Raw genomic sequence first — 13,410 nt, 5'->3', positions numbered from 1 at the left:
AGCATTCTTTGGCACTGCCCTTCTTTGGGATTGGGATTCATGTGTTGCAATCATTCAGTTTGTACAAACACGACACTCACACACGACATAGGCAACACTTCTGTTATAAATTCATAGAAAATCAGCCGTACATCGGATCTGCACCGTTCGACTTTTATTTTGCACCATGAGGGAAGGACTATCAAAGGGGGGAGACTTGACACAAGGCAGCCAATACGTCTGCAGTTAGCCCTACTCAATTGCCATGCCAACAGTGATGGTCGTAGACAGAAGATCATTCCACTCACAAAGGACCTGCATATGGAAGTGGATTCAGTACAGACTGAAACACAGGACAGTGACCAGCCCTTCCCTCTGGGGGAAGGAAACAGTGAACTCCTCTTTGTCCTCAGGAATGTAATCATGGGGAGGGGAAAGAAGGAACCGGACAGGTGACAAGACCCTCAGGTTACCACCACAACTCCTCCTCTTTCAAAGAAGTCACACTTCTCTGAAGTCTCTCAGCCCCACTCACCTTACAGAGTGTTTGTTGTGGGAGAGGAAGGGAAAGGAGAATGTTAGCCGCTTTGAGACTCCTTTGGGTAGTGATCAAGCGGGATATCAAATCCAAACTCTTCTTCTTCTTCTTCCTGAACCCCTCCTCTTTGTGATGTGTCAATGATGTAGTCATGATGTAGTCTTGGGGGTGTAGCTTGGGGGATTAGCAGCTAATAAAAGTTGGGGTCTTCTTTTGTTGGGGGCTTCCATCTCGTTCCACCTGGTGGCAAGTGGGAGTCCTGTGGCGACAGTCTTCCATCAAGACCAAGCCGACTGGCTGCTCTTTTGCTCTGCTCTTCCTGGCTGGTCTACTTGTTTCTTGTCCAAGGGAGCCCTCAGATTTCTCCCTTAAGACATGGAATCTGTTTCTTTCTACAATTGTATCGGCTGCTTTTCTGAGCCTCTTGGCTGTTGTGCATGGACGGTGCCTGTGTCTGTTAATGAAAAAATCTGAGGGCTCCCTTGGACAAAAACAAAGACACCAACCAGGATAACTTGGAGCAAAACAGCAGCCTGTAGGCTTGGCCTTTATTGAACTGTTGCAACAGGGAGCTCCCCTCACTTGCAGGAGAGTGGAAGGACCCAGAAAAATGCTGTGCAAGGGCTTATAAAGACTTTTGAAATTGCCACCCTGTAGATCAAGACCACCCCCAGAAACATCATGCATACATCACAGAAAGGAGGGGTTGAGGGAGGGGTGGTGGTGGTAACCTGAGTGTCCTGTCACCTGGCTGGTTCCCCCTTTCCCCCTCCCCATGAGTACTTTCCAGGTGACAGAGGGGAGTTTGCAGTTTCCTGCCCCCTGAGGGAAGAGCTGATTATTGTCCTTTGTTCCAGTCCGTGCTGAATCCACTCCCATATGCAAGTTCTTTGCGATCTTGATGGTCTTCTGTCTAGGACAGGGGTCTGCAACCTTTAAGACAAAAAGAGCCACTTGGACCCGTTTCCGAAGAAAAAAACAACTGGGAGCCGCAAACCATTGCGACATTTAAAACAAGTATATCTCCGGAGCCGCGATCTGACAGCGGGCGGGAAGGTGATGTCGGGATGGTGCGTCCCGCACGTATCGCCCCCATGCGACGTCACAGCCAGTACAGCGCCCGCCACAGTGGGGAGTGTTGGGGCACACAATGCGCCTCCTCCCCTCGCTAGTATCCGCCCCGGAGCCGCGGCAAAGGTGTAAAAGAGCCACATGCGGCTCCGGAGCTGCGGGTTGCAGACCCCTGGTCTAGGACCATCAGGGTTGGCATAGCAACTGGGCAGGGCTCCTGTGGATGTGCTGGGATGGTGAAGGGATTATAGCTGGCCTGTATCAGACCTTCCCCATTTTGTAGTCCTTCCTTCATGGAGCCAAATAAAAGTGGAAGAGTGCAAATCCGATGTATGGTTCATTTTTCTATGAATTTATGACAGAAGCGTTGTGTATGTAGTGTGTGAGTGTGTGAGAAGTTTGTAGAAACTGAATGATTGGGGGGGGGGGTTCCTGCTACAGTGTCCACGGTCCTTGTCCTGGCCTGAGTCAGAGGCTGGGGTGGGGAGCTGGGATTTGGGGGGAGTCGCTTAGCTGCCCCCCCCCTTCCTGGTTTGAACAGCGCCAAGACCTAAAACACGGAGGGATCTAAGCTCGTGGGGTGGGGGAGGGGAGGATGTTGCAATGCAAACCTTGTAGGAGGGACGGGACCCACTTGGCAGCTGGATCTCCGGAACCTTCTCCTCCCCCCCCCCTCAATTCTTTCCCTCCCCTCCCGGCACATCCTCCTCTCACCCCGCCCCCACAACCCCAGATCCCGCCCCCAAACATCCCACCCCTTCCTCCTCCTCCTCCTCCAATCCGGCTTCTGCTCCGGGAATGTGGGGGGAGAGCCCCCTCCCACCCTGCCTGCTTCTCCCGGAAGTGGAGCTTTCACCCCGGATTGCTGCTCTGCCCCGTAGCTCAAGGGGGGCGCTTTCGGAAAGGGGAGGGAGGAGGCAGGGGACACCCCCCCCCCGTGGATGCTGCAGGAAAGGAGAATCGGGAGCGAGGAGAAAGAGGTAAAGGGGAGGCGGGGGGCGGAGAGGGGAGCAAAGGACCCAAAGACCCCGCCAGCTCCCCAAATCGCCTTCCGTGGGGCCTGGATCCCGGCGCGCCTGCTGCGAAGGGAGCTTTCCTCGCAGGGCGGACCCCTCGCCCCGTTTCCCAGGCTGCGCGCGTCCCATGAAAGGGTTAAGGGGCGCGAGAGACGCCTGGATAGAGACCCCCCAGTCCCTCCCTTGCTCCTGTTGGGGGGGGGCTAGGATGGAGAGATGGGGCGCGCAGGGCGAGGTGTCAGTCGCGCTAGAGTGCAGGGGAAACTGCGGGAGAGAGGGAGGGGGAAGGGAAGAGGAGCACGGGGGGGGGGAGATAGGAAGACCAGTTTTTTGGGGGGGGTGTCTCAATCATGGCTTCCTTGGGCAATCTTCGAAGGGGCCGCCTTGGCTTCTCCCTCAAGCCCAGGAATGCCCCCCTTCAAGGCGACCAGAGAGGGATCCCTGGAAAGTGGGGGGTCCTGTCCCCTCACCCTTCTTTCCTGCAATCTCCATCCTCTTCCCACCCCATAAGTCCCTGCCCTGTCCGGATGCAGCACTTCTGCCCAGTCCAGCCATTGGTCCCCTAGAGAGGAGAGGAAATCCCGAGAGGAAGGGGGAGGGGGGAGGCCTTCTCAGAAGCGGCTCTTGGTTTCCGCAATCCCACCCAGGAAGCAGCCAGAAACCTTTTCCTCTCTCTCAGGCTTCCATCTTTATTGTCTTTTCCACTGAGGATGAGGATAATGTACACCTGTCATCAGAAACAGGGGTGCAGAGTCCATGGAATGGCGCTCAGGATTGATACAGAAGTTGCACCTCAAAAGCATTTCTGTTCCCCCTATTCTTTGTAGGCAATGTCAGAGGGACTGACAAGCTGAGATACAACCCATCATCATCCCATGACAGTGACTGCATGAATCTTCCCAGTCAAAGGACCCATTTTCATGATAGACAGTGCCTGGGGCTGGAGGCTCTACACACCGGGTGTGCCTGTGGAGGCCAAAGACTGCCAGTATTAGCACAGGTGAGGTGTGTGTCATTCCCAAATTTACAGACTGTATGTGAATGAAAGTTTGTGGGTGGGATTATAATTTACGGCAACCCTGTGATTTTCTCTGCCCATAACATTTCGTAAGCTAATATTGCAGTAAAAATTCCAAAATAACTACAAAAAATCACAAGATAATAATAATAGTACAGTGGTCCTTCGGGTTAAGAAGTGAATTTGTTCTGCAGGTCCGTTCTTAATCTGAAACTGTTCTTAACCTGAAGCACCACTTTAGCTAATGGGGCCACCACGCCGCTGGAGCACAATTTCTGCCCTCATCCTGAAGCAAAGTTCTTCACTAAAGGTACTATTTCTGGGTTAGCAGAGTCTGTAACCTGAAGCTCCTGTAACCCGAGGTACCACTCTAGACGTTATAGTATTAGTATTTTCCCCCAGCCACTCTGGGCAGCTTCCAGTACATATAGTTAAAGGTAAAGGGACCCCTGACCATTAGGTCCAGTCGTGGCCGACTCTGGGGTTACGGAGCTCATCTCGCTTTATTGGCTGAGGGAGCTTGCGTACAGCTTCCGGGTCATGTGGCCAGCATGACTAAGCCGCTTCTGGCAAACCAGAGCAGCGCACGGAAACGCCGTTTACCTTCCCGCCGGAGCGGTACCTACCGTATTTTTTGCTCTATAAGACACACCTAGTTTTGGGGGGAGGAATCCAAGAAAAAAAGATTTTTGAATCCCAGAAGCCAGAACAGCAAGAGGAATCTGGCTTCTGGGATACTGTGTGGCTGTTCTGGCTTCTGGGATAACAGCGCCAAGGGCAGCAGGATGAAGAGGCTAAGGCAGAAGCCAGGACAGGCGCCTCGCTGAAGGGGCGCTGCACAGTTCTCCCTCTTTGCGCAGCCGAAGACGGATAAGCATAACAGGATCCAAAAATAGCAAAAATGTAACTCTGACTTAGCATTCCAAAACAGCACTCAAGTAAGAAACAGACAAGCAGAGTAGAGTAATATCAGAATATGAAGTGGGAACAGGCGCATTTCAATACTGTAATTTATATATAATTCAATGTCAGAGTAAACCTGGGACTAGATAAAAAGCCTCCAGGTGGACGTGCCCCACCTGCCCTTCACGTTCCTCTTCTGCACGGGCAGAATCTGCCTTCTGGACTGTGGGATTCACGGTTGTTCTCCTCCTCTCCATCCACCAGGGCTTGACTTCACGTGCAGCAGAATCCCCCAGCCCCCCAAGGATTTGAGACCCATCAGCTTTCCTCACCTGGTTTAGCCGGCCGGTTGAAGCCGTTGCTTGAACCCCTGTTGCATGCTGACAGCTTCTGGAAGCCACAGGTGAGACCTGAGTGCAGGGTGGGCACCAAGGGTGGAAAAATGACCCCAGAAGGTGCAGGACATGACCACCACCAAAGGAACTACTGCTCCCCAACACCCCATGACATCTAGATTCAGCTAGGTAGCCGTATTGGTCTGAAGCACTTGAAATAAAAAATTAAAAAATAGTCCAGTAGCACCTTAGAGACCAGCTAATTTTGTTCTAGGTATAAGCTTTCGTGTGCATGCACACTTCTTCAGATACACTGAAACAGATGTCACCAGACCCTTGTATATCGTGGGAGGGTGGGCTGGGGTTTTTCTCAGAAAGGTACTCCTACTACCATCTCCCACTACCCTTCACTATATGAAGAAGTGTGCAAGCACATGAAGTGTGCAAGCACTTGATCCGTAAGTGCTGTTGTTGTTGTTTATTCGTTTAGTTGTGTCCGACTCTTCGTGACCCCCTGGACCAGAGCACGCCAGGCACTCCTGTCTTCTACTGCCTCCCGCAGTTTGGTCAAACTCATGCTGGTAGCTTCGAGAACACTGTCCAACCATCTCGTCTTCCGTTGTCTCCTTCTCCTTGTGCTCTCCATCTTTCCCAACATCAGGGTCTTTTCCAGGGAGTCTTCTCTTCACATGAGGTGGCCAGAGTCTTGGAGCCTCAGCTTCAGGATCTGTCCTTCCAGTGAGCACTCAGGGCTGATTTCCTTCAGAATGGAGAGGTTTGATCTTCTTGCAGTCCATGGGACTCTCAAGAGTCTCCTCCAGCACCATAATTCAAAGCATCCATTCTTTTGCGATAAGCCTTCTTTATGGTCCAGTTCTCACTTCCATAAACACCACTGGGAAAACAATAGCTTTAACTATATGGACCTTTGTTGGCAAGGTGAGGTCTCTGCTTTTTAAGATGCTGTCTAGGTTTCTCAATGCTTTTCTCCCAGGACCCTAAGGTGCTACTGGACTATTTTTGTTAATTTTTTACTTCAACTGTGTCAGACCAAAATGGCTACCTACCATGAAGAACAGTTATCTCCTTGCCTTGAATATCCTGCCTTTCAGTGCCAGATTAGGATAGTCCTCTGTCAGAAGACAAGCACAGGATCAGGCAGCACATCATCATTATAAAGAACCATTGGGGTGGGTGTTTCTGCCTGGGATTCCCATGTGCCATCTGCTTTCCTTCTGCTTCTCCTGCTCTCTCCATGCAATGTGAGGCATGTAGATGGAGGTCCATCTCCCAGAACAGGAGCTTCACTGAGCACCCATTCAGCTGGCGCCAAGCACCAAGCCTTGTCACTAGTTCTCTGACTGACCCAGACCACAGTCCCCAGAAAAGACATAGACCTGGGTCTCCCAAAATGGTCCATATGGACCTCCTGAGGTCAGTGGGACTGTGCAGGTGATTCATGAAGATCTAGAGGTGGAAACGGGGGCAGCCACTTGATTTGAAAGGCAGTCTCAGAGGACAACAGTATTCCAAGATCATGCTGTGTTATTAAAGATGATTGAGGATTATGAAAGGTTGCTGATGCATTACTAGGATTTGACATCATACCATTTTCATTTCTTAAAAATTGGGAACATGGGGAGGACATGGGAGAATGTAGGAGATGTTGAAATAAGAGAAGGTGCTAATGGCGGTTGATGTGCCCTTTCCCCCCCTGTGTTTTCTTTCCTGAAACCCAAACAGGATTTCCTTCTGCCCACTCTGAAAAAGGTGATGGAGAAGACAGAATTGCAGGGGACAGGGCACCTTTCATTTCATTAGGAATAGCCATTAAAATGTGTGAAATGTGGAATATGCTTCACTGAATGAGCACACATAGTTCACATCAACGAACACAAAAAGGAAAGAACCCATTTAAAGGTATTGAGTGCGGAAAGAGCTTGTGTTTCAATGCAAAACTTAGAAGACACCAGTGGACTCACACAGAGAGAAAACTCACACAGAGAGTATGGGAAGAACTTCAGTCAGAGTGGAAACCTTAAATTGCACAAACGGACTCACACAGGGGGGAAACCATATGAATGTATGGAGTGTGGAAAGGAATTTAGTAATAGTGGAAACCTTGGAAGACATCAATGGGAACACACAGGGGAGAAACTTTATAAATGTATTGAGTGTGGAAAGAGCTTTAGTGATAATGGAAAACTTAGAAGACATCAATGGACTCACACAGAGGAGAAACCATTTAAATGTATAAAGTGTGGAAACGTCTACATTCAGAGTTGGCACCTGAGAAGACATCAACGTACTCACACAGGGGAGAAACCATTTCAATGTATGGAGTGTGAAAAGAGCTTTAGTGATTGTGGAAGCCTTAGCAGACATCAACAGACTCACACAGGGGAGAAACCATTTAAATGTATGGAGTGTGGAAAGCGCTTCAGTCACAGTGGAAGTCTTAGAAGACATCAATGGATTCACGCAGAGGAGAAACCATTTAAATGTATGGAGTGTGGAAAGCGCTTTAGTGATAGTGGAAGCCTTAGCAGCCATCAACAGACTCACACAGGGATGAAACCTTTTAAATGTATGGAGTGTGGAAAGAGCTTCAGTTATAGTGGAAACCTTAGAAGACATCAACATGCTCACATCAGTAAGAAACAATTTAAATGTATGGAGTGCGGAAAGAGCTTTAGTGATAATGGAAAACTTAGAACTCATCAACAGACTCACACGGAAGAAACCATTTAAAAGTATGGAGTAAATACTAAATGCTTCACTCTGAGTGGAAATCTTAGCAAACATCAGCAGACACACAGGGGAGAAACCATTTATAGGTATGGACTGTAGAAGGAGCTTCAGTCAGAGTGGAAGCCTTGATTTATGTCAACAAACTCACACAAAAGACAACCCATATAAATATCAGGAAATTAGATAGTGGTTCACTCTTAGTGGAAGTTCAAAATCAACAGACTCATGGACAGGAGAAGCAGTTTAAATGAAAAGACTGCAAAAAGTGCTTTATTTATATTGGAGTGATTAAGAAACATCTAGGGACTCTCACATGGGAGAACCCATTTAGATGTATGGAGTGTGGGACGTCTTTCTCTCAGAGTCCACCCTGAGCAATGAATTCAGCAGGAAATCATTCCTAAAAGCATGAGGTATATTTGATGTTCTGGTGTTTATATGTTAAACTGTATAATAATGAAATAATGAAGGCAGCATCTCACAATGGTGAGTATGATTTTAGATGAAAGTACCTTTGATTTTTGCACCAAACTTTGTCACACACCCCCACCGCATGATCTCCAAGCACTGCTTCTTCACCAGAACTTCATCGCTGCCTCCTGCCCTGCGCGTTCTGAAGAAAACTTGAAATACTGAAATTGAATGGGAGATTTCCCCCAAGCCTAATTTCAAGAGGGGAAAGGAGGGGCTGCAGGTACCAGGGAAATCTCCTGGGGGGGGGGGTCATCTTCACTCATGAACCCCATGGGGCAACCCCAGAGCCCTGCTTATTCCAGGGTTTGGGAAAGAGTGTATTTTTCCATAGTCCCAGAAGTTTTGCTTTAATCATGCTACTCGGGAGTTTTCCTATCAGAGGACCACAGTGCTGTGGCTGCTGTTGTTGTTATGGACTGGCTGGTGGGGGGAGGCACCAGCTGGGGGACTCACAAGGGAAGAAGGCTCAGAGCCCAGGGACTTGTGGTGCGATGGCAATAAGCCGAAAGAGGGGAAAAGGGGAGCAGACCGGAAGGGGAGATGCAGTATGAGATTCCAAATTCTTTGTATATGTGTGTAATTTAAATCAATAAAGATTATTTTTAAAAAATAAATAAATTTGTGGCCGGCCTGATCAAGCGTTGCTTCCTCTGGTTAGCCCCGCTGGAACTCCAGTTCATTCCAGACCCTGGGGTCTCCAGAGGACTGGTGGCTCCTCCTGGCAAATGGCCTGGTGCGCGCTGGATCACCAGTCCTTCCTTGCCCCCAGAATCCGGGCAACCGAAGGTCCCATCTGGGGTGCCATCTGTTGTAAACAAAAGCTGCCCTTCTTCCCTTATGGGGGACACAAGAGCCCTTTATAGAGTCCCTTGTGGGTTCTGCATCGGTAGGAGGAAATAACAGAGACATCCAGAGACTATTGAGAAGCAAAGCAGCTAGTAAGCCTGATCTTTATTGATCTGCTGCAACAGGGTGCTCCCCTGAGGAGGACCCCGAACCAAGGCGTGCCAGCCCTTATATAGACATTTTAAATTCCCTGACCTGGAGCTCCAGACCACCCCTGCATTCATCACAGAAGGGGCGTAACCCAAGACCACCTACTACAAAAATCTTACCTACATCACAGAAAAGGTGGTCTACAACAGAAATTTGAATGTTGTCGTTTTTCCTGTCTGCCAGGTTATCTGATAATGCCTTATCTGATTCCCTTTCCTGGTAGTCTGGCCATTCCATTGAGATGGTGATTTCCCAATTCCTGAGACAATGGGAAGGTTCCCTCACCCGCTCCCTCCTTGCAGAGAAAACATTTGGTCAGTTTGGGAGTCTAAATGGTTTCAGGACGGTCTTCCTGTGCTGCTCCAGACATGTGGTTGACATATCTATGTATGTGCTTGGTTGGTACATTTATGCACATTTATTATCTATATAAGACATTGTAACGGAAAATCTAGGTGTGAGGCTGCTCTGCCACCTAGCTCGTCTGACTGAGTCTGCAGGTCCCTGCGGAACAAAAGGAGCGCAGCCAGAGACTGAAGCATTTATTCAGCTAATATTCTCCTTTCCCTTCCTGCCCCACAACAAACACTCTGTGAGGTGAGTGGGGCTGAGAGACTTCAGAGAAGTGTGACTAGCCCAAGGTCACCCAGCAGCTGCCTGTGGAGGAGTGGAGACGCGAACCCGGTTCCCCAGATTACGAGACTACCGCTCTTAACCACTACACCACACCAGGGGCGCGGACTTATAAAAAATATTGGGGGGGGCCGGGAAAGCTCATGAATAATAAATAAGCTCATGAATATGCAGATAAAGTGGTGCCGCCTCCTCGTGAGCGAACAGGGGAGAGCGTGCTGCGCCTATTAATCAGCTCCAAAGGAAATTGGGTGGAGCTTTTGCTCGGGAGGGAGGGCAGGAGGCATGCAGCCCGACCCTGTGCATTTTGGGCTGGGGGAGGGGCGGCGGTGGCGCTCTGCTGGAGGGGCGCCCGAGATTATTGGGGGGGCGGAGCCCCCCCAAACAAATTTTTGAGGGGGCTCGGGCCCCCTCAGGCCCCATGGAGTCGGCGCCTATGCACCACACTGGCTATCGACAAGACACTCAGGTTACCACCACAACTCCTCCCTCAACCCCTCCTCTTTGTGATGTGTCAATGATGTAGTCATGATGTAGTCTTGGGGGTGTAGCATGGGGGATTCGGAGCTAATAAAAGTTGGGGTCTTCTTTTGTTGGGGGCTTCCATCTTGTTCCACCTGGTGACAGGTGGGAGTCCTGTGGCGACAGTCTTCAATCAAGACCATAGTAATCGTTAAAGAAATTGGAGTTCTTGTTGAAACTACACTGAAAAGGATATATCAAGAACTCTGGCCAAAAGTTTCAATATAAGGAATAATTCCTACTCAAGAGTTGAAATGAAAAACGTGTGTATTCTGCTAAGAATAACAGTTTGAAGCTAGTAGTAGATTTAAACACAACGTATAAGTATGATAGTTTTAAAGTAATGGTAAGTTTGGATACAGCGTTTAAGTGCAGAAATAATGTCGTTTCAAATATACAATGATATAGTACAAAGGTACATGAAATACCAGTGCACAACAATTGTTTTATACAAGTCTCAATAGCAGTCAAAACGAGTCCACATTATATAAAATTAGAATAAAGAATAAAGAATGAAGGATCAAATGGGGCCAAAAAGGAGTATCCGGAGTGTGAATCAGATGTACGGTTCAGTGGTGGTAACCAGGTCAGGGCCCTGTTTCGGAGTACACGCCTTCTTCAGCTGGTAATATCAAAAAATATGTCAAGATAGATCAAGGTGCTTCAATCCATAGATAATAAATATAATAAATTATATACATTCTAAAGTATGTTAACACATATTATGATATTTGGTTCCATACCTCGGTTTTTTGACGACTATAAATCTGTTGGAAGTCTGTATCATTTAGTTCTTTTATGTTTCTATTTCGACATGCGTCGAACTTTCGCATTATGAATTCTGCATTTATGTTAAATAAGCAGGGAGACAATACAGTGGCGGAACGAAAAGAATCCGTTCCGCGAGTCTCTTCGTCTTGCGGTTTTTTCGTCTTGCGAAGCAAGCCCATTAGCGGCTTAGCGGATCAGCTGATTAGCGGCTTAGCGGATCAGCTGTTAAGCGGCTTAGTGGATCAGCTGATAAGTGGCTTAGCGATCAGCTGTTTAGCGGCTTAGCGGATCAGCTGATAAGCGGCTTAGAGGCTTGGGGAAAAGGGGGGAAAAGGGGGGGAAACCATGCAGGAACTCGCAAGACATTTTCGTCTTGCGAAGCAAGCCCATAGGAAATTCATTTTGCGAAGCACCTCCAAAACGGAAAACCCTTTCGTCTAGCGGGTTTTCCGTCTTGCGAGGCATTCGTCTTGCGGGGCACCACTGTATACCGTCCTCCTTCTTGTTCCACATAGAGATTTCTCAGGAGACAGATGAGGTGATCAGGCACTCCCATTTCTTTAAGAACTCACCATAGTTTGCTGTGGTCAACACAGTCAAAGGATGTTCTGTAGTCTCCATAATCCAGCGCATGTTTGCAATTTGGTCTCTGGTACCTCTGTCCCTTCGAAATCCAGCTTGCACTTCTGGGTGTTCTCGGTCCACATACTGCTTAAGCCTGCCTTGTAGCATCTTAAGCATAACCTTGCTAGCCTGTGAAATGAGCGCAATTGTGTGGTAATTGGTGCATTCTTTGGCACTGCCCTTCTTTGGGATTCATGTGTGGCAGGAAACCCTCCCCTCAATCATTCAGTTTGTACAAACATGACACTCACACGACATACGCAATGCTTCTGTTATAAATTCATACAAAATCAGCGGTACATCGGATCTGCACCGTTCAACTTTTATTTTACACCATGAGGGAAGGACTATCAAAGGGGGGAGACTTGACACAAGGCAGCCAACACGTCCCAGCGAGCCCTACCCAGTTGGCATTCCAACTTTGATGGTCCTGGACAGAAGATCATTCCACTCACAAAGGACCTGCATATGGAAGTGGATTCAGTAGGGACTGAAACACAGGACAGTGACCAGCCCTTCCCTCTGGGGGCAGGAAACAGTGAACTCCCCTTTGTCCTCAGGAATGTAATCGTGGGGAGGGGAAAGGAGGAACCGGACAGGTGACAAGACCCTCAGGTTACCACCACAACTCCTCCTCCTCCTTCAGAGAAGTCACACTTCTCTGAGGTCTCTCAGCGTCACTCACCTCACAGAGTGTTTGTGGGGGGGGGGAGGAAGGGAAAGGAGAATGTTAGCCACTTTGAGACTCCTGAAGGGGAGTGATAAAGCGGGATATCAAATCCAAACTCTTCTCCTTCTCCCCGAACCCCTCCTCTGTGTGATGTGTCAATGATGTAGTCATGATGTAGTGTTGGGGGTGTAGCATGGGGGATTAGCAGCTAATAAAAGTTGGGGTCTTCTTTTGTTGGGGGCTTCCATCTTGTTCCACCTGGGGGCAGGTGGGAGTCCTGTGGCGACAGTCTTCCATCAAGACCAAGCCGACTGGTTGCTCTTTTGCTCTGCTCTTCCTGGCTGGTCTCCTTGTTTTTTGTCCAAGGGAGCCCTCAGATTTTGGAATCCGCTTGGCTGTTGTGCAGGGACGGTGCCTGTGTCCACGGTCCTTGTCCTGGCCTAAGTCAGAGCTGGGATTTGGGGGAGTCGCTTAGCTGCCCCCCTCCATTCCTGGTTTGAACAGCACCAAGACCTAAAACACGGAGGGATCTAAGCTCGTGGAGTGGGGGAGGGGAGGATCTTGCACTTGTGAGGGGGGACCCCTCTTTGCAGCTGGATCTCCGGGATCAGCCCCTCCCCCGCTCTCCTGATCCAGAAGGAAGAGGGAAGGGGGGAAACCTTCTCCCCCCCCTCAATCCTTTCCCTCCCCTCCCGGCACATCCTCCTCTCACCCCGCCCCCACCATCCCAAATCCCTCCCCCAATACATTGTTCCTCCTCCTCCAATCCTGCTTCTGTTCCAGGAATGGGGAGTGTGAGGCCCCCCCCCCAAACTGCCTGCTTCTCTCGGAAGTGGAGCTTCCACTCCGGATTCCTGCTCTACCCCGTAGCTCTAGGGCCGCGCGGTTTCGGAAAGGGAGGAGGGGCGGCAGGTAAATCGGGAGCGAGGACAAAGAGGTAAAGGGGTCACGGGGGGGGGGAGGCTGGAGAAAAGGACTCGGAGACTCCGCCAGCTCCCCCAAGCGCCTTCCGTGGGGCCTGGATCCCGTGCTGCGAAGGGGCGGACATGGGGCGCCCACCCACGAGGACTCCCTGGCCCCGTTTCCCCCGCGCAGGCATCCCTGGGGGG

General features: G+C 49.6%; 2 protein-coding genes across 6 annotated transcripts in view; one reads left to right on the top strand and one right to left on the bottom strand.

Moving 5' to 3' along the window:
• Positions 1–13,410, bottom strand: part of LOC308486270 (uncharacterized protein) — a 230,383-nt gene that overhangs the window by 103,035 nt on the left and 113,938 nt on the right. The window lies entirely within an intron of this gene.
• The window catches only part of LOC308486225 (uncharacterized protein), a 117,447-nt gene that overhangs the window by 93,409 nt on the left and 10,628 nt on the right, over positions 1–13,410 (top strand). The window contains exons 2-4 of one of the 3 annotated variants that reach the window (XR_013991001.1): positions 3,432–3,604; positions 4,790–4,928; positions 5,351–6,519. The gene's annotated coding sequence lies outside the window, so the exon portion shown is untranslated. Of the gene's footprint in view, positions 1–2,374; positions 2,569–3,431; positions 3,605–4,789; positions 4,929–5,350; positions 6,520–13,085; positions 13,239–13,410 lie in introns of those variants that run through there. The other 2 variants (XM_081022773.1, XM_081022774.1) reach the window with 2 other exon arrangements.

Source organism: Podarcis pityusensis (genome assembly GCF_964106645.2).
Source record: "Podarcis pityusensis genome assembly, chromosome: 10".
Lineage (NCBI taxonomy): Eukaryota > Metazoa > Chordata > Lepidosauria > Squamata > Lacertidae > Podarcis > Podarcis pityusensis.
The sequence above is the reverse complement of the archived record's forward strand: the minus strand, read 5'-3'. Positions and strand labels throughout refer to the sequence as shown.